The sequence below is a fragment of the Schistocerca piceifrons genome, unplaced genomic scaffold (assembly GCF_021461385.2).
Source record: "Schistocerca piceifrons isolate TAMUIC-IGC-003096 unplaced genomic scaffold, iqSchPice1.1 HiC_scaffold_541, whole genome shotgun sequence".
Taxonomy (NCBI): domain Eukaryota; kingdom Metazoa; phylum Arthropoda; class Insecta; order Orthoptera; family Acrididae; genus Schistocerca; species Schistocerca piceifrons.
In genome coordinates, this window is record NW_025728779.1 from 83,826 (window position 1) to 108,671 (window position 24,846).

General features: G+C 50.4%; 14 non-coding genes and 1 pseudogene across 14 annotated transcripts; all 15 read left to right on the plus strand.

Moving 5' to 3' along the window:
- Positions 1-129: 129 nt before the first annotated feature.
- LOC124757014 lies at positions 130-248 on the plus strand. Its single transcript, XR_007012349.1, has one exon. It is a non-coding gene; the product is annotated as a 5S ribosomal RNA (ribosomal RNA).
- Positions 249-1,481: 1,233 nt separating this feature from the next.
- LOC124757015 lies at positions 1,482-1,600 on the plus strand. The gene has a single exon (XR_007012350.1). It is a non-coding gene; the product is annotated as a 5S ribosomal RNA (ribosomal RNA).
- Positions 1,601-2,833: 1,233 nt separating this feature from the next.
- Positions 2,834-2,952, plus strand: LOC124757016. The gene has a single exon (XR_007012351.1). It is a non-coding gene; the product is annotated as a 5S ribosomal RNA (ribosomal RNA).
- Positions 2,953-4,185: 1,233 nt separating this feature from the next.
- LOC124757019 lies at positions 4,186-4,304 on the plus strand. Its single transcript, XR_007012353.1, has one exon. It is a non-coding gene; the product is annotated as a 5S ribosomal RNA (ribosomal RNA).
- Positions 4,305-5,537: 1,233 nt separating this feature from the next.
- LOC124757020 lies at positions 5,538-5,656 on the plus strand. The gene has a single exon (XR_007012354.1). It is a non-coding gene; the product is annotated as a 5S ribosomal RNA (ribosomal RNA).
- Positions 5,657-6,884: 1,228 nt separating this feature from the next.
- Positions 6,885-7,003, plus strand: LOC124757021. The gene has a single exon (XR_007012355.1). It is a non-coding gene; the product is annotated as a 5S ribosomal RNA (ribosomal RNA).
- A 1,231-nt stretch (positions 7,004-8,234) lies between these two features.
- Positions 8,235-8,353, plus strand: LOC124757022. The gene has a single exon (XR_007012356.1). It is a non-coding gene; the product is annotated as a 5S ribosomal RNA (ribosomal RNA).
- A 1,228-nt stretch (positions 8,354-9,581) lies between these two features.
- LOC124757023 lies at positions 9,582-9,700 on the plus strand. The gene has a single exon (XR_007012357.1). It is a non-coding gene; the product is annotated as a 5S ribosomal RNA (ribosomal RNA).
- A 1,233-nt stretch (positions 9,701-10,933) lies between these two features.
- Positions 10,934-11,052, plus strand: LOC124757024. The gene has a single exon (XR_007012358.1). It is a non-coding gene; the product is annotated as a 5S ribosomal RNA (ribosomal RNA).
- A 1,233-nt stretch (positions 11,053-12,285) lies between these two features.
- Positions 12,286-12,404, plus strand: LOC124757025. Its single transcript, XR_007012359.1, has one exon. It is a non-coding gene; the product is annotated as a 5S ribosomal RNA (ribosomal RNA).
- Positions 12,405-13,632: 1,228 nt separating this feature from the next.
- LOC124756992 lies at positions 13,633-13,756 on the plus strand (annotated as a pseudogene).
- A 2,297-nt stretch (positions 13,757-16,053) lies between these two features.
- On the plus strand, positions 16,054-16,172 carry LOC124757026. The gene has a single exon (XR_007012360.1). It is a non-coding gene; the product is annotated as a 5S ribosomal RNA (ribosomal RNA).
- A 1,233-nt stretch (positions 16,173-17,405) lies between these two features.
- LOC124757027 lies at positions 17,406-17,524 on the plus strand. The gene has a single exon (XR_007012361.1). It is a non-coding gene; the product is annotated as a 5S ribosomal RNA (ribosomal RNA).
- Positions 17,525-18,757: 1,233 nt separating this feature from the next.
- On the plus strand, positions 18,758-18,876 carry LOC124757029. Its single transcript, XR_007012362.1, has one exon. It is a non-coding gene; the product is annotated as a 5S ribosomal RNA (ribosomal RNA).
- A 1,233-nt stretch (positions 18,877-20,109) lies between these two features.
- On the plus strand, positions 20,110-20,228 carry LOC124757031. The gene has a single exon (XR_007012364.1). It is a non-coding gene; the product is annotated as a 5S ribosomal RNA (ribosomal RNA).
- The last annotated feature ends 4,618 nt before the right edge of the window (positions 20,229-24,846 follow it).

Here is a 24,846-nt window from a genome sequence, read left to right on the forward strand (position 1 = left end):
GTTGTGCGTGTCACCCACGTGGCGGTGGAAGGACGTGCTTTGCGTCAAATGTGCCACGGAAAACGGCGATTGCGTGTGTTGGGAGAAGGGGCGAAGGCTTCCTCTGCCGTGCGGCCACATTATAAGGACGCCAACGGCCATACCATGTTGAATACACCGGTTCTCGTCCGATCACCGAAGTTAAGCAACATCGGGCCCGGTTAGTACTTGGATGGGTGACCGCCTGGGAACACCGGGTGCTGTTGGCTCTATCTCATTTTTTAATTTTTGCGTCGCTACACCTGCCAGCCCTCTTTTTCATACTAACTTTCAGGTGTGACAAAGATGCTTCCACAAGCATTTTAAAGTACTGTACTAAACGTAAGACACGAAATTGCAGTAATGAACTCAGTTTGAGCAAGAATGCGCGGAGGAAGAGTGCTAGGAAGTCGTTGGAATTAACGAAACACTACGAATCGACAGATGTGTCCTTGAAACGCGTCAGAGCCAACTGTTTTGTAGCGGCGCTAAATTCGAAAAACTAACTAAATACATAAATTAAAAAAAAAAAAAAAAAAAAACAGCCGTTCTCGTCCGATCACCGAAGATAAGCAACAACGTTAGTATTCGGATCGGCGACCGCCTGGGAACTCTGGCTGTCTTCATTTTTTGCTTTTTTGTCGCTACCCCTGCCAGCCCTCTTTTCATGCTACCTTTCTTGTGTGACGAAGATGCGTCCATACTGATTTTAAACTATCGTAAGATGCGATATTAAGGAACTCCGTTTGAAGAAGAGTGTGCCAAGGAAGATTAGCAAAGTGTGTCTGCAAATAACGAAACAGTATGAAACGACAGAAATGTTGTGAAACACGTCCGGGCATATTGTTTTGTAGCAGTGCACATCTGCAAATTTGTAAACAAAAATTTATCTTTCGCCTCTAGAGGAGATGGATGCTTTGTTGAACCTCCTGTGTCCTCTGTCCGTGTTTTCGCACCTTTCCAGCGCAGCGCTGCTCTACTCTAGTAGCTCCGAACGGCCGCACACGGCGTCTCGGACACGCCGGTTCGGCCCGCGCCCATCTCGCAGATGTTTGTCGTGCTTGTGCGGTCATATGGAGCGCGACCCGAGCGGCAGCGAGCGGCAGTCGAGCAAAGTCGGGACGGAAGGGAAGGGGAGGGGACACGACAGGCGAGGATGCAACGCGCAAATTACGCAAATTTCTGGAAGCGCGGCGCGTGTCAGCCAGGTGAGAAAGCTTCCGCCGGTCCAGCAGGACACTGCCACACCCCGCGCAGGCCCCCCCTCCCCCCGCCCGACGCCCGGCCCTGCGCCGGATAACAAGAAATGACAGGCGGCGCAACGAGCAGCCTGTGTTGTGCGTGTCACCCACGTGGCGGTGGAAGGACGTGCTTTGCGTCAAATGTGCCACGGAAAACGGCGATTGCGTGTGTTGGGAGAAGGGGCGAAGGCTTCCTCTGCCGTGCGGCCACATTATAAGGACGCCAACGGCCATACCATGTTGAATACACCGGTTCTCGTCCGATCACCGAAGTTAAGCAACATCGGGCCCGGTTAGTACTTGGATGGGTGACCGCCTGGGAACACCGGGTGCTGTTGGCTCTATCTCATTTTTTAATTTTTGCGTCGCTACACCTGCCAGCCCTCTTTTTCATACTAACTTTCAGGTGTGACAAAGATGCTTCCACAAGCATTTTAAAGTACTGTACTAAACGTAAGACACGAAATTGCAGTAATGAACTCAGTTTGAGCAAGAATGCGCGGAGGAAGAGTGCTAGGAAGTCGTTGGAATTAACGAAACACTACGAATCGACAGATGTGTCCTTGAAACGCGTCAGAGCCAACTGTTTTGTAGCGGCGCTAAATTCGAAAAACTAACTAAATACATAAATTAAAAAAAAAAAAAAAAAAAAACAGCCGTTCTCGTCCGATCACCGAAGATAAGCAACAACGTTAGTATTCGGATCGGCGACCGCCTGGGAACTCTGGCTGTCTTCATTTTTTGCTTTTTTGTCGCTACCCCTGCCAGCCCTCTTTTCATGCTACCTTTCTTGTGTGACGAAGATGCGTCCATACTGATTTTAAACTATCGTAAGATGCGATATTAAGGAACTCCGTTTGAAGAAGAGTGTGCCAAGGAAGATTAGCAAAGTGTGTCTGCAAATAACGAAACAGTATGAAACGACAGAAATGTTGTGAAACACGTCCGGGCATATTGTTTTGTAGCAGTGCACATCTGCAAATTTGTAAACAAAAATTTATCTTTCGCCTCTAGAGGAGATGGATGCTTTGTTGAACCTCCTGTGTCCTCTGTCCGTGTTTTCGCACCTTTCCAGCGCAGCGCTGCTCTACTCTAGTAGCTCCGAACGGCCGCACACGGCGTCTCGGACACGCCGGTTCGGCCCGCGCCCATCTCGCAGATGTTTGTCGTGCTTGTGCGGTCATATGGAGCGCGACCCGAGCGGCAGCGAGCGGCAGTCGAGCAAAGTCGGGACGGAAGGGAAGGGGAGGGGACACGACAGGCGAGGATGCAACGCGCAAATTACGCAAATTTCTGGAAGCGCGGCGCGTGTCAGCCAGGTGAGAAAGCTTCCGCCGGTCCAGCAGGACACTGCCACACCCCGCGCAGGCCCCCCCTCCCCCCGCCCGACGCCCGGCCCTGCGCCGGATAACAAGAAATGACAGGCGGCGCAACGAGCAGCCTGTGTTGTGCGTGTCACCCACGTGGCGGTGGAAGGACGTGCTTTGCGTCAAATGTGCCACGGAAAACGGCGATTGCGTGTGTTGGGAGAAGGGGCGAAGGCTTCCTCTGCCGTGCGGCCACATTATAAGGACGCCAACGGCCATACCATGTTGAATACACCGGTTCTCGTCCGATCACCGAAGTTAAGCAACATCGGGCCCGGTTAGTACTTGGATGGGTGACCGCCTGGGAACACCGGGTGCTGTTGGCTCTATCTCATTTTTTAATTTTTGCGTCGCTACACCTGCCAGCCCTCTTTTTCATACTAACTTTCAGGTGTGACAAAGATGCTTCCACAAGCATTTTAAAGTACTGTACTAAACGTAAGACACGAAATTGCAGTAATGAACTCAGTTTGAGCAAGAATGCGCGGAGGAAGAGTGCTAGGAAGTCGTTGGAATTAACGAAACACTACGAATCGACAGATGTGTCCTTGAAACGCGTCAGAGCCAACTGTTTTGTAGCGGCGCTAAATTCGAAAAACTAACTAAATACATAAATTAAAAAAAAAAAAAAAAAAAAACAGCCGTTCTCGTCCGATCACCGAAGATAAGCAACAACGTTAGTATTCGGATCGGCGACCGCCTGGGAACTCTGGCTGTCTTCATTTTTTGCTTTTTTGTCGCTACCCCTGCCAGCCCTCTTTTCATGCTACCTTTCTTGTGTGACGAAGATGCGTCCATACTGATTTTAAACTATCGTAAGATGCGATATTAAGGAACTCCGTTTGAAGAAGAGTGTGCCAAGGAAGATTAGCAAAGTGTGTCTGCAAATAACGAAACAGTATGAAACGACAGAAATGTTGTGAAACACGTCCGGGCATATTGTTTTGTAGCAGTGCACATCTGCAAATTTGTAAACAAAAATTTATCTTTCGCCTCTAGAGGAGATGGATGCTTTGTTGAACCTCCTGTGTCCTCTGTCCGTGTTTTCGCACCTTTCCAGCGCAGCGCTGCTCTACTCTAGTAGCTCCGAACGGCCGCACACGGCGTCTCGGACACGCCGGTTCGGCCCGCGCCCATCTCGCAGATGTTTGTCGTGCTTGTGCGGTCATATGGAGCGCGACCCGAGCGGCAGCGAGCGGCAGTCGAGCAAAGTCGGGACGGAAGGGAAGGGGAGGGGACACGACAGGCGAGGATGCAACGCGCAAATTACGCAAATTTCTGGAAGCGCGGCGCGTGTCAGCCAGGTGAGAAAGCTTCCGCCGGTCCAGCAGGACACTGCCACACCCCGCGCAGGCCCCCCCTCCCCCCGCCCGACGCCCGGCCCTGCGCCGGATAACAAGAAATGACAGGCGGCGCAACGAGCAGCCTGTGTTGTGCGTGTCACCCACGTGGCGGTGGAAGGACGTGCTTTGCGTCAAATGTGCCACGGAAAACGGCGATTGCGTGTGTTGGGAGAAGGGGCGAAGGCTTCCTCTGCCGTGCGGCCACATTATAAGGACGCCAACGGCCATACCATGTTGAATACACCGGTTCTCGTCCGATCACCGAAGTTAAGCAACATCGGGCCCGGTTAGTACTTGGATGGGTGACCGCCTGGGAACACCGGGTGCTGTTGGCTCTATCTCATTTTTTAATTTTTGCGTCGCTACACCTGCCAGCCCTCTTTTTCATACTAACTTTCAGGTGTGACAAAGATGCTTCCACAAGCATTTTAAAGTACTGTACTAAACGTAAGACACGAAATTGCAGTAATGAACTCAGTTTGAGCAAGAATGCGCGGAGGAAGAGTGCTAGGAAGTCGTTGGAATTAACGAAACACTACGAATCGACAGATGTGTCCTTGAAACGCGTCAGAGCCAACTGTTTTGTAGCGGCGCTAAATTCGAAAAACTAACTAAATACATAAATTAAAAAAAAAAAAAAAAAAAAACAGCCGTTCTCGTCCGATCACCGAAGATAAGCAACAACGTTAGTATTCGGATCGGCGACCGCCTGGGAACTCTGGCTGTCTTCATTTTTTGCTTTTTTGTCGCTACCCCTGCCAGCCCTCTTTTCATGCTACCTTTCTTGTGTGACGAAGATGCGTCCATACTGATTTTAAACTATCGTAAGATGCGATATTAAGGAACTCCGTTTGAAGAAGAGTGTGCCAAGGAAGATTAGCAAAGTGTGTCTGCAAATAACGAAACAGTATGAAACGACAGAAATGTTGTGAAACACGTCCGGGCATATTGTTTTGTAGCAGTGCACATCTGCAAATTTGTAAACAAAAATTTATCTTTCGCCTCTAGAGGAGATGGATGCTTTGTTGAACCTCCTGTGTCCTCTGTCCGTGTTTTCGCACCTTTCCAGCGCAGCGCTGCTCTACTCTAGTAGCTCCGAACGGCCGCACACGGCGTCTCGGACACGCCGGTTCGGCCCGCGCCCATCTCGCAGATGTTTGTCGTGCTTGTGCGGTCATATGGAGCGCGACCCGAGCGGCAGCGAGCGGCAGTCGAGCAAAGTCGGGACGGAAGGGAAGGGGAGGGGACACGACAGGCGAGGATGCAACGCGCAAATTACGCAAATTTCTGGAAGCGCGGCGCGTGTCAGCCAGGTGAGAAAGCTTCCGCCGGTCCAGCAGGACACTGCCACACCCCGCGCAGGCCCCCCCTCCCCCCGCCCGACGCCCGGCCCTGCGCCGGATAACAAGAAATGACAGGCGGCGCAACGAGCAGCCTGTGTTGTGCGTGTCACCCACGTGGCGGTGGAAGGACGTGCTTTGCGTCAAATGTGCCACGGAAAACGGCGATTGCGTGTGTTGGGAGAAGGGGCGAAGGCTTCCTCTGCCGTGCGGCCACATTATAAGGACGCCAACGGCCATACCATGTTGAATACACCGGTTCTCGTCCGATCACCGAAGTTAAGCAACATCGGGCCCGGTTAGTACTTGGATGGGTGACCGCCTGGGAACACCGGGTGCTGTTGGCTCTATCTCATTTTTTAATTTTTGCGTCGCTACACCTGCCAGCCCTCTTTTTCATACTAACTTTCAGGTGTGACAAAGATGCTTCCACAAGCATTTTAAAGTACTGTACTAAACGTAAGACACGAAATTGCAGTAATGAACTCAGTTTGAGCAAGAATGCGCGGAGGAAGAGTGCTAGGAAGTCGTTGGAATTAACGAAACACTACGAATCGACAGATGTGTCCTTGAAACGCGTCAGAGCCAACTGTTTTGTAGCGGCGCTAAATTCGAAAAACTAACTAAATACATAAATTAAAAAAAAAAAAAAAACAGCCGTTCTCGTCCGATCACCGAAGATAAGCAACAACGTTAGTATTCGGATCGGCGACCGCCTGGGAACTCTGGCTGTCTTCATTTTTTGCTTTTTTGTCGCTACCCCTGCCAGCCCTCTTTTCATGCTACCTTTCTTGTGTGACGAAGATGCGTCCATACTGATTTTAAACTATCGTAAGATGCGATATTAAGGAACTCCGTTTGAAGAAGAGTGTGCCAAGGAAGATTAGCAAAGTGTGTCTGCAAATAACGAAACAGTATGAAACGACAGAAATGTTGTGAAACACGTCCGGGCATATTGTTTTGTAGCAGTGCACATCTGCAAATTTGTAAACAAAAATTTATCTTTCGCCTCTAGAGGAGATGGATGCTTTGTTGAACCTCCTGTGTCCTCTGTCCGTGTTTTCGCACCTTTCCAGCGCAGCGCTGCTCTACTCTAGTAGCTCCGAACGGCCGCACACGGCGTCTCGGACACGCCGGTTCGGCCCGCGCCCATCTCGCAGATGTTTGTCGTGCTTGTGCGGTCATATGGAGCGCGACCCGAGCGGCAGCGAGCGGCAGTCGAGCAAAGTCGGGACGGAAGGGAAGGGGAGGGGACACGACAGGCGAGGATGCAACGCGCAAATTACGCAAATTTCTGGAAGCGCGGCGCGTGTCAGCCAGGTGAGAAAGCTTCCGCCGGTCCAGCAGGACACTGCCACACCCCGCGCAGGCCCCCCCTCCCCCCGCCCGACGCCCGGCCCTGCGCCGGATAACAAGAAATGACAGGCGGCGCAACGAGCAGCCTGTGTTGTGCGTGTCACCCACGTGGCGGTGGAAGGACGTGCTTTGCGTCAAATGTGCCACGGAAAACGGCGATTGCGTGTGTTGGGAGAAGGGGCGAAGGCTTCCTCTGCCGTGCGGCCACATTATAAGGACGCCAACGGCCATACCATGTTGAATACACCGGTTCTCGTCCGATCACCGAAGTTAAGCAACATCGGGCCCGGTTAGTACTTGGATGGGTGACCGCCTGGGAACACCGGGTGCTGTTGGCTCTATCTCATTTTTTAATTTTTGCGTCGCTACACCTGCCAGCCCTCTTTTTCATACTAACTTTCAGGTGTGACAAAGATGCTTCCACAAGCATTTTAAAGTACTGTACTAAACGTAAGACACGAAATTGCAGTAATGAACTCAGTTTGAGCAAGAATGCGCGGAGGAAGAGTGCTAGGAAGTCGTTGGAATTAACGAAACACTACGAATCGACAGATGTGTCCTTGAAACGCGTCAGAGCCAACTGTTTTGTAGCGGCGCTAAATTCGAAAAACTAACTAAATACATAAATTAAAAAAAAAAAAAAAAAAACAGCCGTTCTCGTCCGATCACCGAAGATAAGCAACAACGTTAGTATTCGGATCGGCGACCGCCTGGGAACTCTGGCTGTCTTCATTTTTTGCTTTTTTGTCGCTACCCCTGCCAGCCCTCTTTTCATGCTACCTTTCTTGTGTGACGAAGATGCGTCCATACTGATTTTAAACTATCGTAAGATGCGATATTAAGGAACTCCGTTTGAAGAAGAGTGTGCCAAGGAAGATTAGCAAAGTGTGTCTGCAAATAACGAAACAGTATGAAACGACAGAAATGTTGTGAAACACGTCCGGGCATATTGTTTTGTAGCAGTGCACATCTGCAAATTTGTAAACAAAAATTTATCTTTCGCCTCTAGAGGAGATGGATGCTTTGTTGAACCTCCTGTGTCCTCTGTCCGTGTTTTCGCACCTTTCCAGCGCAGCGCTGCTCTACTCTAGTAGCTCCGAACGGCCGCACACGGCGTCTCGGACACGCCGGTTCGGCCCGCGCCCATCTCGCAGATGTTTGTCGTGCTTGTGCGGTCATATGGAGCGCGACCCGAGCGGCAGCGAGCGGCAGTCGAGCAAAGTCGGGACGGAAGGGAAGGGGAGGGGACACGACAGGCGAGGATGCAACGCGCAAATTACGCAAATTTCTGGAAGCGCGGCGCGTGTCAGCCAGGTGAGAAAGCTTCCGCCGGTCCAGCAGGACACTGCCACACCCCGCGCAGGCCCCCCCTCCCCCCGCCCGACGCCCGGCCCTGCGCCGGATAACAAGAAATGACAGGCGGCGCAACGAGCAGCCTGTGTTGTGCGTGTCACCCACGTGGCGGTGGAAGGACGTGCTTTGCGTCAAATGTGCCACGGAAAACGGCGATTGCGTGTGTTGGGAGAAGGGGCGAAGGCTTCCTCTGCCGTGCGGCCACATTATAAGGACGCCAACGGCCATACCATGTTGAATACACCGGTTCTCGTCCGATCACCGAAGTTAAGCAACATCGGGCCCGGTTAGTACTTGGATGGGTGACCGCCTGGGAACACCGGGTGCTGTTGGCTCTATCTCATTTTTTAATTTTTGCGTCGCTACACCTGCCAGCCCTCTTTTTCATACTAACTTTCAGGTGTGACAAAGATGCTTCCACAAGCATTTTAAAGTACTGTACTAAACGTAAGACACGAAATTGCAGTAATGAACTCAGTTTGAGCAAGAATGCGCGGAGGAAGAGTGCTAGGAAGTCGTTGGAATTAACGAAACACTACGAATCGACAGATGTGTCCTTGAAACGCGTCAGAGCCAACTGTTTTGTAGCGGCGCTAAATTCGAAAAACTAACTAAATACATAAATTAAAAAAAAAAAAAAAACAGCCGTTCTCGTCCGATCACCGAAGATAAGCAACAACGTTAGTATTCGGATCGGCGACCGCCTGGGAACTCTGGCTGTCTTCATTTTTTGCTTTTTTGTCGCTACCCCTGCCAGCCCTCTTTTCATGCTACCTTTCTTGTGTGACGAAGATGCGTCCATACTGATTTTAAACTATCGTAAGATGCGATATTAAGGAACTCCGTTTGAAGAAGAGTGTGCCAAGGAAGATTAGCAAAGTGTGTCTGCAAATAACGAAACAGTATGAAACGACAGAAATGTTGTGAAACACGTCCGGGCATATTGTTTTGTAGCAGTGCACATCTGCAAATTTGTAAACAAAAATTTATCTTTCGCCTCTAGAGGAGATGGATGCTTTGTTGAACCTCCTGTGTCCTCTGTCCGTGTTTTCGCACCTTTCCAGCGCAGCGCTGCTCTACTCTAGTAGCTCCGAACGGCCGCACACGGCGTCTCGGACACGCCGGTTCGGCCCGCGCCCATCTCGCAGATGTTTGTCGTGCTTGTGCGGTCATATGGAGCGCGACCCGAGCGGCAGCGAGCGGCAGTCGAGCAAAGTCGGGACGGAAGGGAAGGGGAGGGGACACGACAGGCGAGGATGCAACGCGCAAATTACGCAAATTTCTGGAAGCGCGGCGCGTGTCAGCCAGGTGAGAAAGCTTCCGCCGGTCCAGCAGGACACTGCCACACCCCGCGCAGGCCCCCCCTCCCCCCGCCCGACGCCCGGCCCTGCGCCGGATAACAAGAAATGACAGGCGGCGCAACGAGCAGCCTGTGTTGTGCGTGTCACCCACGTGGCGGTGGAAGGACGTGCTTTGCGTCAAATGTGCCACGGAAAACGGCGATTGCGTGTGTTGGGAGAAGGGGCGAAGGCTTCCTCTGCCGTGCGGCCACATTATAAGGACGCCAACGGCCATACCATGTTGAATACACCGGTTCTCGTCCGATCACCGAAGTTAAGCAACATCGGGCCCGGTTAGTACTTGGATGGGTGACCGCCTGGGAACACCGGGTGCTGTTGGCTCTATCTCATTTTTTAATTTTTGCGTCGCTACACCTGCCAGCCCTCTTTTTCATACTAACTTTCAGGTGTGACAAAGATGCTTCCACAAGCATTTTAAAGTACTGTACTAAACGTAAGACACGAAATTGCAGTAATGAACTCAGTTTGAGCAAGAATGCGCGGAGGAAGAGTGCTAGGAAGTCGTTGGAATTAACGAAACACTACGAATCGACAGATGTGTCCTTGAAACGCGTCAGAGCCAACTGTTTTGTAGCGGCGCTAAATTCGAAAAACTAACTAAATACATAAATTAAAAAAAAAAAAAAAAAAAAACAGCCGTTCTCGTCCGATCACCGAAGATAAGCAACAACGTTAGTATTCGGATCGGCGACCGCCTGGGAACTCTGGCTGTCTTCATTTTTTGCTTTTTTGTCGCTACCCCTGCCAGCCCTCTTTTCATGCTACCTTTCTTGTGTGACGAAGATGCGTCCATACTGATTTTAAACTATCGTAAGATGCGATATTAAGGAACTCCGTTTGAAGAAGAGTGTGCCAAGGAAGATTAGCAAAGTGTGTCTGCAAATAACGAAACAGTATGAAACGACAGAAATGTTGTGAAACACGTCCGGGCATATTGTTTTGTAGCAGTGCACATCTGCAAATTTGTAAACAAAAATTTATCTTTCGCCTCTAGAGGAGATGGATGCTTTGTTGAACCTCCTGTGTCCTCTGTCCGTGTTTTCGCACCTTTCCAGCGCAGCGCTGCTCTACTCTAGTAGCTCCGAACGGCCGCACACGGCGTCTCGGACACGCCGGTTCGGCCCGCGCCCATCTCGCAGATGTTTGTCGTGCTTGTGCGGTCATATGGAGCGCGACCCGAGCGGCAGCGAGCGGCAGTCGAGCAAAGTCGGGACGGAAGGGAAGGGGAGGGGACACGACAGGCGAGGATGCAACGCGCAAATTACGCAAATTTCTGGAAGCGCGGCGCGTGTCAGCCAGGTGAGAAAGCTTCCGCCGGTCCAGCAGGACACTGCCACACCCCGCGCAGGCCCCCCCTCCCCCCGCCCGACGCCCGGCCCTGCGCCGGATAACAAGAAATGACAGGCGGCGCAACGAGCAGCCTGTGTTGTGCGTGTCACCCACGTGGCGGTGGAAGGACGTGCTTTGCGTCAAATGTGCCACGGAAAACGGCGATTGCGTGTGTTGGGAGAAGGGGCGAAGGCTTCCTCTGCCGTGCGGCCACATTATAAGGACGCCAACGGCCATACCATGTTGAATACACCGGTTCTCGTCCGATCACCGAAGTTAAGCAACATCGGGCCCGGTTAGTACTTGGATGGGTGACCGCCTGGGAACACCGGGTGCTGTTGGCTCTATCTCATTTTTTAATTTTTGCGTCGCTACACCTGCCAGCCCTCTTTTTCATACTAACTTTCAGGTGTGACAAAGATGCTTCCACAAGCATTTTAAAGTACTGTACTAAACGTAAGACACGAAATTGCAGTAATGAACTCAGTTTGAGCAAGAATGCGCGGAGGAAGAGTGCTAGGAAGTCGTTGGAATTAACGAAACACTACGAATCGACAGATGTGTCCTTGAAACGCGTCAGAGCCAACTGTTTTGTAGCGGCGCTAAATTCGAAAAACTAACTAAATACATAAATTAAAAAAAAAAAAAAAAAAAAACAGCCGTTCTCGTCCGATCACCGAAGATAAGCAACAACGTTAGTATTCGGATCGGCGACCGCCTGGGAACTCTGGCTGTCTTCATTTTTTGCTTTTTTGTCGCTACCCCTGCCAGCCCTCTTTTCATGCTACCTTTCTTGTGTGACGAAGATGCGTCCATACTGATTTTAAACTATCGTAAGATGCGATATTAAGGAACTCCGTTTGAAGAAGAGTGTGCCAAGGAAGATTAGCAAAGTGTGTCTGCAAATAACGAAACAGTATGAAACGACAGAAATGTTGTGAAACACGTCCGGGCATATTGTTTTGTAGCAGTGCACATCTGCAAATTTGTAAACAAAAATTTATCTTTCGCCTCTAGAGGAGATGGATGCTTTGTTGAACCTCCTGTGTCCTCTGTCCGTGTTTTCGCACCTTTCCAGCGCAGCGCTGCTCTACTCTAGTAGCTCCGAACGGCCGCACACGGCGTCTCGGACACGCCGGTTCGGCCCGCGCCCATCTCGCAGATGTTTGTCGTGCTTGTGCGGTCATATGGAGCGCGACCCGAGCGGCAGCGAGCGGCAGTCGAGCAAAGTCGGGACGGAAGGGAAGGGGAGGGGACACGACAGGCGAGGATGCAACGCGCAAATTACGCAAATTTCTGGAAGCGCGGCGCGTGTCAGCCAGGTGAGAAAGCTTCCGCCGGTCCAGCAGGACACTGCCACACCCCGCGCAGGCCCCCCCTCCCCCCGCCCGACGCCCGGCCCTGCGCCGGATAACAAGAAATGACAGGCGGCGCAACGAGCAGCCTGTGTTGTGCGTGTCACCCACGTGGCGGTGGAAGGACGTGCTTTGCGTCAAATGTGCCACGGAAAACGGCGATTGCGTGTGTTGGGAGAAGGGGCGAAGGCTTCCTCTGCCGTGCGGCCACATTATAAGGACGCCAACGGCCATACCATGTTGAATACACCGGTTCTCGTCCGATCACCGAAGTTAAGCAACATCGGGCCCGGTTAGTACTTGGATGGGTGACCGCCTGGGAACACCGGGTGCTGTTGGCTCTATCTCATTTTTTAATTTTTGCGTCGCTACACCTGCCAGCCCTCTTTTTCATACTAACTTTCAGGTGTGACAAAGATGCTTCCACAAGCATTTTAAAGTACTGTACTAAACGTAAGACACGAAATTGCAGTAATGAACTCAGTTTGAGCAAGAATGCGCGGAGGAAGAGTGCTAGGAAGTCGTTGGAATTAACGAAACACTACGAATCGACAGATGTGTCCTTGAAACGCGTCAGAGCCAACTGTTTTGTAGCGGCGCTAAATTCGAAAAACTAACTAAATACATAAATTAAAAAAAAAAAAAAAACAGCCGTTCTCGTCCGATCACCGAAGATAAGCAACAACGTTAGTATTCGGATCGGCGACCGCCTGGGAACTCTGGCTGTCTTCATTTTTTGCTTTTTTGTCGCTACCCCTGCCAGCCCTCTTTTCATGCTACCTTTCTTGTGTGACGAAGATGCGTCCATACTGATTTTAAACTATCGTAAGATGCGATATTAAGGAACTCCGTTTGAAGAAGAGTGTGCCAAGGAAGATTAGCAAAGTGTGTCTGCAAATAACGAAACAGTATGAAACGACAGAAATGTTGTGAAACACGTCCGGGCATATTGTTTTGTAGCAGTGCACATCTGCAAATTTGTAAACAAAAATTTATCTTTCGCCTCTAGAGGAGATGGATGCTTTGTTGAACCTCCTGTGTCCTCTGTCCGTGTTTTCGCACCTTTCCAGCGCAGCGCTGCTCTACTCTAGTAGCTCCGAACGGCCGCACACGGCGTCTCGGACACGCCGGTTCGGCCCGCGCCCATCTCGCAGATGTTTGTCGTGCTTGTGCGGTCATATGGAGCGCGACCCGAGCGGCAGCGAGCGGCAGTCGAGCAAAGTCGGGACGGAAGGGAAGGGGAGGGGACACGACAGGCGAGGATGCAACGCGCAAATTACGCAAATTTCTGGAAGCGCGGCGCGTGTCAGCCAGGTGAGAAAGCTTCCGCCGGTCCAGCAGGACACTGCCACACCCCGCGCAGGCCCCCCCTCCCCCCGCCCGACGCCCGGCCCTGCGCCGGATAACAAGAAATGACAGGCGGCGCAACGAGCAGCCTGTGTTGTGCGTGTCACCCACGTGGCGGTGGAAGGACGTGCTTTGCGTCAAATGTGCCACGGAAAACGGCGATTGCGTGTGTTGGGAGAAGGGGCGAAGGCTTCCTCTGCCGTGCGGCCACATTATAAGGACGCCAACGGCCATACCATGTTGAATACACCGGTTCTCGTCCGATCACCGAAGTTAAGCAACATCGGGCCCGGTTAGTACTTGGATGGGTGACCGCCTGGGAACACCGCCACGACCGCCGCCGCCGCCGCCGACGCCGCCGCCACCGCCGCCGGCGCCGCCGACGCCGACGCCGCCGCCGACGCCGCCGCCGCCGCCGCCGCCGCCGCCGCCACACCACGCCCCCCCCTAGTCCTCCACGCCTTCGTCGTCGCCGATGCAGACCCTCCAACACCCCCAAAGTGTTGTGTGTTAAAAGTGCGTGCGGTGCAAAATTTGTGCAGTGCAATCACAGTGTCCGCAACGGAAAAAAAGTGTATATATTGTTAGATGAGTGCTACGGCTACACACATAGCGCATATCCAGGTAGCGTTCATAAAAATGTGCGAAACATCACCCGCTACGCCGAAGATGACTATGTGAGTAGACTAACAAAAGAAACAACTCTCTGCAATTTCTATCTAATCATGTTAAGCTTACGTAGAATATATTTGTCCACCTATAGAGTTTTTCATTAATTATGTCTCAAATGTGTTCTATATCGCCCACTCACTAGATTTCTCTCTCTCTCTTTCTCACTCTCTATCTCTCTCTCTATCTCTCTCTCTCTCTCTATCTCTCTCTCTCTCTCACTATGTCTCTCTGTCTCTCTCCCTATCCCGCTCTCGCTCTCTTCCACTCAGCCACAATCTCGTGGACACCTTCGCTATATAAATATATAATGTTCATTCATAAATATTTGTCACTGTCCTTTGCCTCCTAGATGTAAGCATTAGCCAGTAAGACAACTCTAATAATAGTTACATGCCACATAATGGCACCACACTAAAAACTCTACCTAAGTCTAGAACGTAGAAGTATCTGAATTAAACCCATAAACTTAACAAAAATGCAAAATGAACAGGAAAAAAATGAAATATTTTTGCTCCACTGACTTACAAATCAGTGCAACAGTGTAAATCAACCTGCAAATGCACAAAATATAACGAAACAGACAATAGCAACAAAGTTACATGTCAGAAAAGAAAAGAAAAACACTCGATAACTAAAAGAAATTGAAATTGAAAATACCTTGGAATCTCATGACTGTATCTGTTATTTTGTAAATAAAAGTTTATTACGTTTAAAAAAAAAAAAAAAAAAAGGTGCTGTTGGCTCTATCTCATTTTTTAATTTTTGCGTCGCTACACCTGCCAGCCCTCTTTTTCATACTAACTTTCAGGTGTGACAAAGATGCTTCCACAAGCATTTTAAAGTACTGTACTAAACGTAAGACACGAAATTGCAGTAATGAACTCAGTTTGAGCAAGAATGCGCGGAGGAAGAGTGCTAGGAAGTCGTTGGAATTAACGAAACACTACGAATCGACAGATGTGTCCTTGAAACGCGTCAGAGCCAACTGTTTTGTAGCGGCGCTAAATTCGAAAAACTAACTAAATACATAAATTAAAAAAAAAAAAAAAACAGCCGTTCTCGTCCGATCACCGAAGATAAGCAACAACGTTAGTATTCGGATCGGCGACCGCCTGGGAACTCTGGCTGTCTTCATTTTTTGCTTTTTTGTCGCTACCCCTGCCAGCCCTCTTTTCATGCTACCTTTCTTGTGTGACGAAGATGCGTCCATACTGATTTTAAACTATCGTAAGATGCGATATTAAGGAACTCCGTTTGAAGAAGAGTGTGCCAAGGAAGATTAGCAAAGTGTGTCTGCAAATAACGAAACAGTATGAAACGACAGAAATGTTGTGAAACACGTCCGGGCATATTGTTTTGTAGCAGTGCACATCTGCAAATTTGTAAACAAAAATTTATCTTTCGCCTCTAGAGGAGATGGATGCTTTGTTGAACCTCCTGTGTCCTCTGTCCGTGTTTTCGCACCTTTCCAGCGCAGCGCTGCTCTACTCTAGTAGCTCCGAACGGCCGCACACGGCGTCTCGGACACGCCGGTTCGGCCCGCGCCCATCTCGCAGATGTTTGTCGTGCTTGTGCGGTCATATGGAGCGCGACCCGAGCGGCAGCGAGCGGCAGTCGAGCAAAGTCGGGACGGAAGGGAAGGGGAGGGGACACGACAGGCGAGGATGCAACGCGCAAATTACGCAAATTTCTGGAAGCGCGGCGCGTGTCAGCCAGGTGAGAAAGCTTCCGCCGGTCCAGCAGGACACTGCCACACCCCGCGCAGGCCCCCCCTCCCCCCGCCCGACGCCCGGCCCTGCGCCGGATAACAAGAAATGACAGGCGGCGCAACGAGCAGCCTGTGTTGTGCGTGTCACCCACGTGGCGGTGGAAGGACGTGCTTTGCGTCAAATGTGCCACGGAAAACGGCGATTGCGTGTGTTGGGAGAAGGGGCGAAGGCTTCCTCTGCCGTGCGGCCACATTATAAGGACGCCAACGGCCATACCATGTTGAATACACCGGTTCTCGTCCGATCACCGAAGTTAAGCAACATCGGGCCCGGTTAGTACTTGGATGGGTGACCGCCTGGGAACACCGGGTGCTGTTGGCTCTATCTCATTTTTTAATTTTTGCGTCGCTACACCTGCCAGCCCTCTTTTTCATACTAACTTTCAGGTGTGACAAAGATGCTTCCACAAGCATTTTAAAGTACTGTACTAAACGTAAGACACGAAATTGCAGTAATGAACTCAGTTTGAGCAAGAATGCGCGGAGGAAGAGTGCTAGGAAGTCGTTGGAATTAACGAAACACTACGAATCGACAGATGTGTCCTTGAAACGCGTCAGAGCCAACTGTTTTGTAGCGGCGCTAAATTCGAAAAACTAACTAAATACATAAATTAAAAAAAAAAAAAAAAAAAAACAGCCGTTCTCGTCCGATCACCGAAGATAAGCAACAACGTTAGTATTCGGATCGGCGACCGCCTGGGAACTCTGGCTGTCTTCATTTTTTGCTTTTTTGTCGCTACCCCTGCCAGCCCTCTTTTCATGCTACCTTTCTTGTGTGACGAAGATGCGTCCATACTGATTTTAAACTATCGTAAGATGCGATATTAAGGAACTCCGTTTGAAGAAGAGTGTGCCAAGGAAGATTAGCAAAGTGTGTCTGCAAATAACGAAACAGTATGAAACGACAGAAATGTTGTGAAACACGTCCGGGCATATTGTTTTGTAGCAGTGCACATCTGCAAATTTGTAAACAAAAATTTATCTTTCGCCTCTAGAGGAGATGGATGCTTTGTTGAACCTCCTGTGTCCTCTGTCCGTGTTTTCGCACCTTTCCAGCGCAGCGCTGCTCTACTCTAGTAGCTCCGAACGGCCGCACACGGCGTCTCGGACACGCCGGTTCGGCCCGCGCCCATCTCGCAGATGTTTGTCGTGCTTGTGCGGTCATATGGAGCGCGACCCGAGCGGCAGCGAGCGGCAGTCGAGCAAAGTCGGGACGGAAGGGAAGGGGAGGGGACACGACAGGCGAGGATGCAACGCGCAAATTACGCAAATTTCTGGAAGCGCGGCGCGTGTCAGCCAGGTGAGAAAGCTTCCGCCGGTCCAGCAGGACACTGCCACACCCCGCGCAGGCCCCCCCTCCCCCCGCCCGACGCCCGGCCCTGCGCCGGATAACAAGAAATGACAGGCGGCGCAACGAGCAGCCTGTGTTGTGCGTGTCACCCACGTGGCGGTGGAAGGACGTGCTTTGCGTCAAATGTGCCACGGAAAACGGCGATTGCGTGTGTTGGGAGAAGGGGCGAAGGCTTCCTCTGCCGTGCGGCCACATTATAAGGACGCCAACGGCCATACCATGTTGAATACACCGGTTCTCGTCCGATCACCGAAGTTAAGCAACATCGGGCCCGGTTAGTACTTGGATGGGTGACCGCCTGGGAACACCGGGTGCTGTTGGCTCTATCTCATTTTTTAATTTTTGCGTCGCTACACCTGCCAGCCCTCTTTTTCATACTAACTTTCAGGTGTGACAAAGATGCTTCCACAAGCATTTTAAAGTACTGTACTAAACGTAAGACACGAAATTGCAGTAATGAACTCAGTTTGAGCAAGAATGCGCGGAGGAAGAGTGCTAGGAAGTCGTTGGAATTAACGAAACACTACGAATCGACAGATGTGTCCTTGAAACGCGTCAGAGCCAACTGTTTTGTAGCGGCGCTAAATTCGAAAAACTAACTAAATACATAAATTAAAAAAAAAAAAAAAAAAAAACAGCCGTTCTCGTCCGATCACCGAAGATAAGCAACAACGTTAGTATTCGGATCGGCGACCGCCTGGGAACTCTGGCTGTCTTCATTTTTTGCTTTTTTGTCGCTACCCCTGCCAGCCCTCTTTTCATGCTACCTTTCTTGTGTGACGAAGATGCGTCCATACTGATTTTAAACTATCGTAAGATGCGATATTAAGGAACTCCGTTTGAAGAAGAGTGTGCCAAGGAAGATTAGCAAAGTGTGTCTGCAAATAACGAAACAGTATGAAACGACAGAAATGTTGTGAAACACGTCCGGGCATATTGTTTTGTAGCAGTGCACATCTGCAAATTTGTAAACAAAAATTTATCTTTCGCCTCTAGAGGAGATGGATGCTTTGTTGAACCTCCTGTGTCCTCTGTCCGTGTTTTCGCACCTTTCCAGCGCAGCGCTGCTCTACTCTAGTAGCTCCGAACGGCCGCACACGGCGTCTCGGACACGCCGGTTCGGCCCGCGCCCATCTCGCAGATGTTTGTCGTGCTTGTGCGGTCATATGGAGCGCGACCCGAGCGGCAGCGAGCGGCAGTCGAGCAAAGTCGGGACGGAAGGGAAGGGGAGGGGACACGACAGGCGAGGATGCAACGCGCAAATTACGCAAATTTCTGGAAGCGCGGCGCGTGTCAGCCAGGTGAGAAAGCTTCCGCCGGTCCAGCAGGACACTGCCACACCCCGCGCAGGCCCCCCCTCCCCCCGCCCGACGCCCGGCCCTGCGCCGGATAACAAGAAATGACAGGCGGCGCAACGAGCAGCCTGTGTTGTGCGTGTCACCCACGTGGCGGTGGAAGGACGTGCTTTGCGTCAAATGTGCCACGGAAAACGGCGATTGCGTGTGTTGGGAGAAGGGGCGAAGGCTTCCTCTGCCGTGCGGCCACATTATAAGGACGCCAACGGCCATACCATGTTGAATACACCGGTTCTCGTCCGATCACCGAAGTTAAGCAACATCGGGCCCGGTTAGTACTTGGATGGGTGACCGCCTGGGAACACCGGGTGCTGTTGGCTCTATCTCATTTTTTAATTTTTGCGTCGCTACACCTGCCAGCCCTCTTTTTCATACTAACTTTCAGGTGTGACAAAGATGCTTCCACAAGCATTTTAAAGTACTGTACTAAACGTAAGACACGAAATTGCAGTAATGAACTCAGTTTGAGCAAGAATGCGCGGAGGAAGAGTGCTAGGAAGTCGTTGGAATTAACGAAACACTACGAATCGACAGATGTGTCCTTGAAACGCGTCAGAGCCAACTGTTTTGTAGCGGCGCTAAATTCGAAAAACTAACTAAATACATAAATTAAAAAAAAAAAAAAAAAAAAACAGCCGTTCTCGTCCGATCACCGAAGATAAGCAACAACGTTAGTATTCGGATCGGCGACCGCCTGGGAACTCTGGCTGTCTTCATTTTTTGCTTTTTTGTCGCTACCCCTGCCAGCCCTCTTTTCATGCTACCTTTCTTGTGTGACGAAGATGCGTCCATACTGATTTTAAACTATCGTAAGATGCGATATTAAGGAACTCCGTTTGAAGAAGAGTGTGCCAAGGAAGATTAGCAAAGTGTGTCTGCAAATAACGAAACAGTATGAAACGACAGAAATGTTGTGAAACACGTCCGGGCATATTGTTTTGTAGCAGTGCACATCTGCAAATTTGTAAACAAAAATTTATCTTTCGCCTCTAGAGGAGATGGATGCTTTGTTGAACCTCCTGTGTCCTCTGTCCGTGTTTTCGCACCTTTCCAGCGCAGCGCTGCTCTACTCTAGTAGCTCCGAACGGCCGCACACGGCGTCTCGGACACGCCGGTTCGGCCCGCGCCCATCTCGCAGATGTTTGTCGTGCTTGTGCGGTCATATGGAGCGCGACCCGAGCGGCAGCGAGCGGCAGTCGAGCAAAGTCGGGACGGAAGGGAAGGGGAGGGGACACGACAGGCGAGGATGCAACGCGCAAATTACGCAAATTTCTGGAAGCGCGGCGCGTGTCAGCCAGGTGAGAAAGCTTCCGCCGGTCCAGCAGGACACTGCCACACCCCGCGCAGGCCCCCCCTCCCCCCGCCCGACGCCCGGCCCTGCGCCGGATAACAAGAAATGACAGGCGGCGCAACGAGCAGCCTGTGTTGTGCGTGTCACCCACGTGGCGGTGGAAGGACGTGCTTTGCGTCAAATGTGCCACGGAAAACGGCGATTGCGTGTGTTGGGAGAAGGGGCGAAGGCTTCCTCTGCCGTGCGGCCACATTATAAGGACGCCAACGGCCATACCATGTTGAATACACCGGTTCTCGTCCGATCACCGAAGTTAAGCAACATCGGGCCCGGTTAGTACTTGGATGGGTGACCGCCTGGGAACACCGGGTGCTGTTGGCTCTATCTCATTTTTTAATTTTTGCGTCGCTACACCTGCCAGCCCTCTTTTTCATACTAACTTTCAGGTGTGACAAAGATGCTTCCACAAGCATTTTAAAGTACTGTACTAAACGTAAGACACGAAATTGCAGTAATGAACTCAGTTTGAGCAAGAATGCGCGGAGGAAGAGTGCTAGGAAGTCGTTGGAATTAACGAAACACTACGAATCGACAGATGTGTCCTTGAAACGCGTCAGAGCCAACTGTTTTGTAGCGGCGCTAAATTCGAAAAACTAACTAAATACATAAATTAAAAAAAAAAAAAAAAAAAAACAGCCGTTCTCGTCCGATCACCGAAGATAAGCAACAACGTTAGTATTCGGATCGGCGACCGCCTGGGAACTCTGGCTGTCTTCATTTTTTGCTTTTTTGTCGCTACCCCTGCCAGCCCTCTTTTCATGCTACCTTTCTTGTGTGACGAAGATGCGTCCATACTGATTTTAAACTATCGTAAGATGCGATATTAAGGAACTCCGTTTGAAGAAGAGTGTGCCAAGGAAGATTAGCAAAGTGTGTCTGCAAATAACGAAACAGTATGAAACGACAGAAATGTTGTGAAACACGTCCGGGCATATTGTTTTGTAGCAGTGCACATCTGCAAATTTGTAAACAAAAATTTATCTTTCGCCTCTAGAGGAGATGGATGCTTTGTTGAACCTCCTGTGTCCTCTGTCCGTGTTTTCGCACCTTTCCAGCGCAGCGCTGCTCTACTCTAGTAGCTCCGAACGGCCGCACACGGCGTCTCGGACACGCCGGTTCGGCCCGCGCCCATCTCGCAGATGTTTGTCGTGCTTGTGCGGTCATATGGAGCGCGACCCGAGCGGCAGCGAGCGGCAGTCGAGCAAAGTCGGGACGGAAGGGAAGGGGAGGGGACACGACAGGCGAGGATGCAACGCGCAAATTACGCAAATTTCTGGAAGCGCGGCGCGTGTCAGCCAGGTGAGAAAGCTTCCGCCGGTCCAGCAGGACACTGCCACACCCCGCGCAGGCCCCCCCTCCCCCCGCCCGACGCCCGGCCCTGCGCCGGATAACAAGAAATGACAGGCGGCGCAACGAGCAGCCTGTGTTGTGCGTGTCACCCACGTGGCGGTGGAAGGACGTGCTTTGCGTCAAATGTGCCACGGAAAACGGCGATTGCGTGTGTTGGGAGAAGGGGCGAAGGCTTCCTCTGCCGTGCGGCCACATTATAAGGACGCCAACGGCCATACCATGTTGAATACACCGGTTCTCGTCCGATCACCGAAGTTAAGCAATCGGCAGCCGTGTATACTACGTCTGTGCCCAGAGATGCTGTTTCAATTACGACTGTCAGTTATCTTGCTCAGCCGCCCTCTGATAGCTCGTCAGTGCACGGCTAGCGGCCGCTCTGTTGGCATCGCCGCGTTGCGTTCCGCTGTCGAGTTTCTCATTTTTGCGCGTTTTTTTGCGTAGTTGTTGAGTAACGGTTTGAAAATGGAAAACGTAAACAGATCGAACACATTGAACGTTATTTTCGACAAGGAAGCTGTACGCCCTACGGCATACGAGGCTCACGACTGGATTATTGACGAACTCGGTCTTACCGACACCGAAACGTACGGAGTCCAGTGGGACTTTATTACCGGAACCCTGTTTATGAAATTCAATGATCCGGAAATGTGCGAAAAGATCGTGCAGGAAAACGGTGGAAAACGCAAGTTTAAATATCGTGACGGAAGCGTTTGCGACGTGACCGTGTGCCACGCGGGTTACGGTATTCGTCAAGTTCGTATTTTCAATCTTCCCTTTGAAATACCTACGCAAATGATCGCTCGTGGTCTCATGCCGTATGGGAATGTGCTTTCAGTGACGAATGAGAAATGGGGTAGTGGTTTCCGACTACAAGTTTACAACGGAGTAAGAAGTGTTCTTATTGAACTGAAACAGCACATCCCGTCCTTTCTTGTCATAGGCGGTTACAGGGCTTTTATATCATACAATGGACAGCCACAGACGTGCTCGTACTGCAATGCAACAGATCATTTTCGACAAAATTGTCCGAACAGACGTCGCCCTGTGCAGCTCCCGCTCGGCGGTGATAGCGCACAAACGCAGAAAATTTCGTATGCGTCTGTAGCGTTGGGTGTTGCTCCGATTCGACCCTCGTCACTCCCTGTGACAGAGGCTGCGTGCGAATCGGCTGCGACCCCGGCGAACACGGACAATGTCATGGACATAACAGAAATTGATGAAAAAGCCGTCATTCCAGAAAATTCTCTCCGCAATAATGTGACAAACGTTACGGTTGTGGCTGACGTTCACCCAGAGCCGCCAAAAAGTGACGATACTGAATCAGATATTTTTCCGACCAACACGCAAAATTCAGAGAGTGGACGCAGCCCTGCTGCTGTCCCCTCAGAAAAGCGTGTTTCACGTAAAGACCCCAGTCCATCCCCGAGTAGGAGATCGGTGAGCCATTCACCGAATAAATCTTCGAAAAGGAAACATCGACGCGGACGTGGAAACGGAATTTCGGATGTAAGTTCTAAATCCGATCAACAATGCCCTGTGACTGTCGCCCCTGTTGCGTCGCATGAAACAGAAGCAGATCGCCGGCGCGACGCAACTGTTCGACATCTAAGGGAATTTCTAAATAAGCAAGAGAAAGAAATCAGCGTACAACCGCTCGCAACTGAGGCTGTATTATCAGCGCCAATTAAAAGAAAGGCAGAGGAAATGCACGAATGTCGTGCTCGGCACACAGCCCACGTCCCGACGGACGACATTCGTGCCGTCCATGCCATGCAAATCGATTCGCCACATACGCACGTACCGATGGAAACCAACAATGATCCTCCCCGCTCAGATCAACAACGCAGTACTGTTTGGTCCGAAGATGTTTGAGTATAAACTCGTTTGAAAATTTAGTTGCAATACTCGTCACATACAAAACAAACCATTCGCAGAATGAATTATCTCCATTTATAACCCGTCTCCCGTAGCTAATGTTTCTCTGTTTCTTTCTCCACTTCCAATGCCTGCCTGTCATACGCAAATAAAAGATTTATCTATTCTTACCTTAAATATAAACGGGATTTCTGCAGTGCACAAAATTTTATCCCTAGTCGATTTTGTACATTACAGTCGTTTTGACATAATATTCCTTCAGGAAGTTACCGCAAACATCCTCAATAACATAAATGGATATGATGTTATTTATAACATTAACAATAATATAAAATGCGGTACCGCGATTTTATATAAAAATTCCCTAGAGCCAGACAATGTCCAAACGTTGCCAAGCGGACGCGCAATTGCGTGCAATATACAAAGCATGAGATTTATCAATATTTACGCCCCCTCAGGGACAGATAATAGACGAATGCGCGCAGCATTTTTCAATCACGAGATAGTTCCCTTGTTTGATACCACACGTCCAATAATTCTCGGTGGCGATTTTAACTGTGTAACACACTCATCCGACCAGCACCCTACGGCCACTATGTGTCCTGAATTAGTGAAACTGTTGACCGCCAAAGATCTGCGAGACACGTGGCGTCTCCTCCACCCACATACAACGCAGTACACGCACATATACAATAGTGGAGCAAGCAGGATAGACCGCATATACGTCTCTCAACAGATTGCAAACAACCTAAATAGCGTAGACATCATCCCTGTCGCGTTTAGCGACCATTGCGGTTATGTTACTGCCATTCACCTACAGCGTACAAATGAAACACCTACTCCCAGGTTGTGGAAGCTTAATACGAAACATCTTGCCGCGGCAGACTTCCGCTCGAAAATGCAATCTGTATGGCAGCTTTGCCTGCAGAAAGAGAAAAACTACAGCTCAGCACTAGAGTGGTGGACTTTCTACGCAAAGCCGCAAATTAGGATGATTGCTCAATGTTATAGCCAGGAGGTAGCCTTCTGGACGCAGCGCACAACAGAATTTTACCAACAATGCCTCAAAGACGCGTTAAACGCCCCCGTCGGACCAAATGAAAATCTCCGCCTTCGCTTAAATCGTATTAAAGCAAAGATTCTCCGTATACATAACGAAAAGGCAAAAGGAATTTTGGTCCGAAGTCGCGCCTTGTGCGCTCTGGACGACGAAGAACCGTCGTCCTATCATCTCGCGCGTGAAAAAACACGGGCAAGGCGTAAACATGTAGAATCGATAACAACTGCGTCGGGCGAGCGCCTTACGCGGAAAATAGACATTCTCCAACATATTACAGCCCATTACACGGACTTATTTCGAGACGTTGCGACAGACGACGTAGCGCTAAATAATTTGTTATGCGACCTGCAGACTGACATTACGAACGCGGACCGAGAACAGTTGATAGCAGAGATGACAGTACAGAACACAAAACCTATTGTACAATCGTGCTCTAAAGGAAAGTCGCCGGGACCTGATGGCCTGCCAACCGAATTCTATCAGGTCTACTGGGACATCTTTGGGCAAAAACTCACCGACATAGTAAATGAAGTAATTCGTGGCATCGATATTCCCGCAAAATTTCTGGAAGGTCGAGTTGTGCTCGTCCCAAAAACGCAACATACATGTCGCGTCCAAGATTTCCGGCCCATCACGTTACTCAATACTGACTAC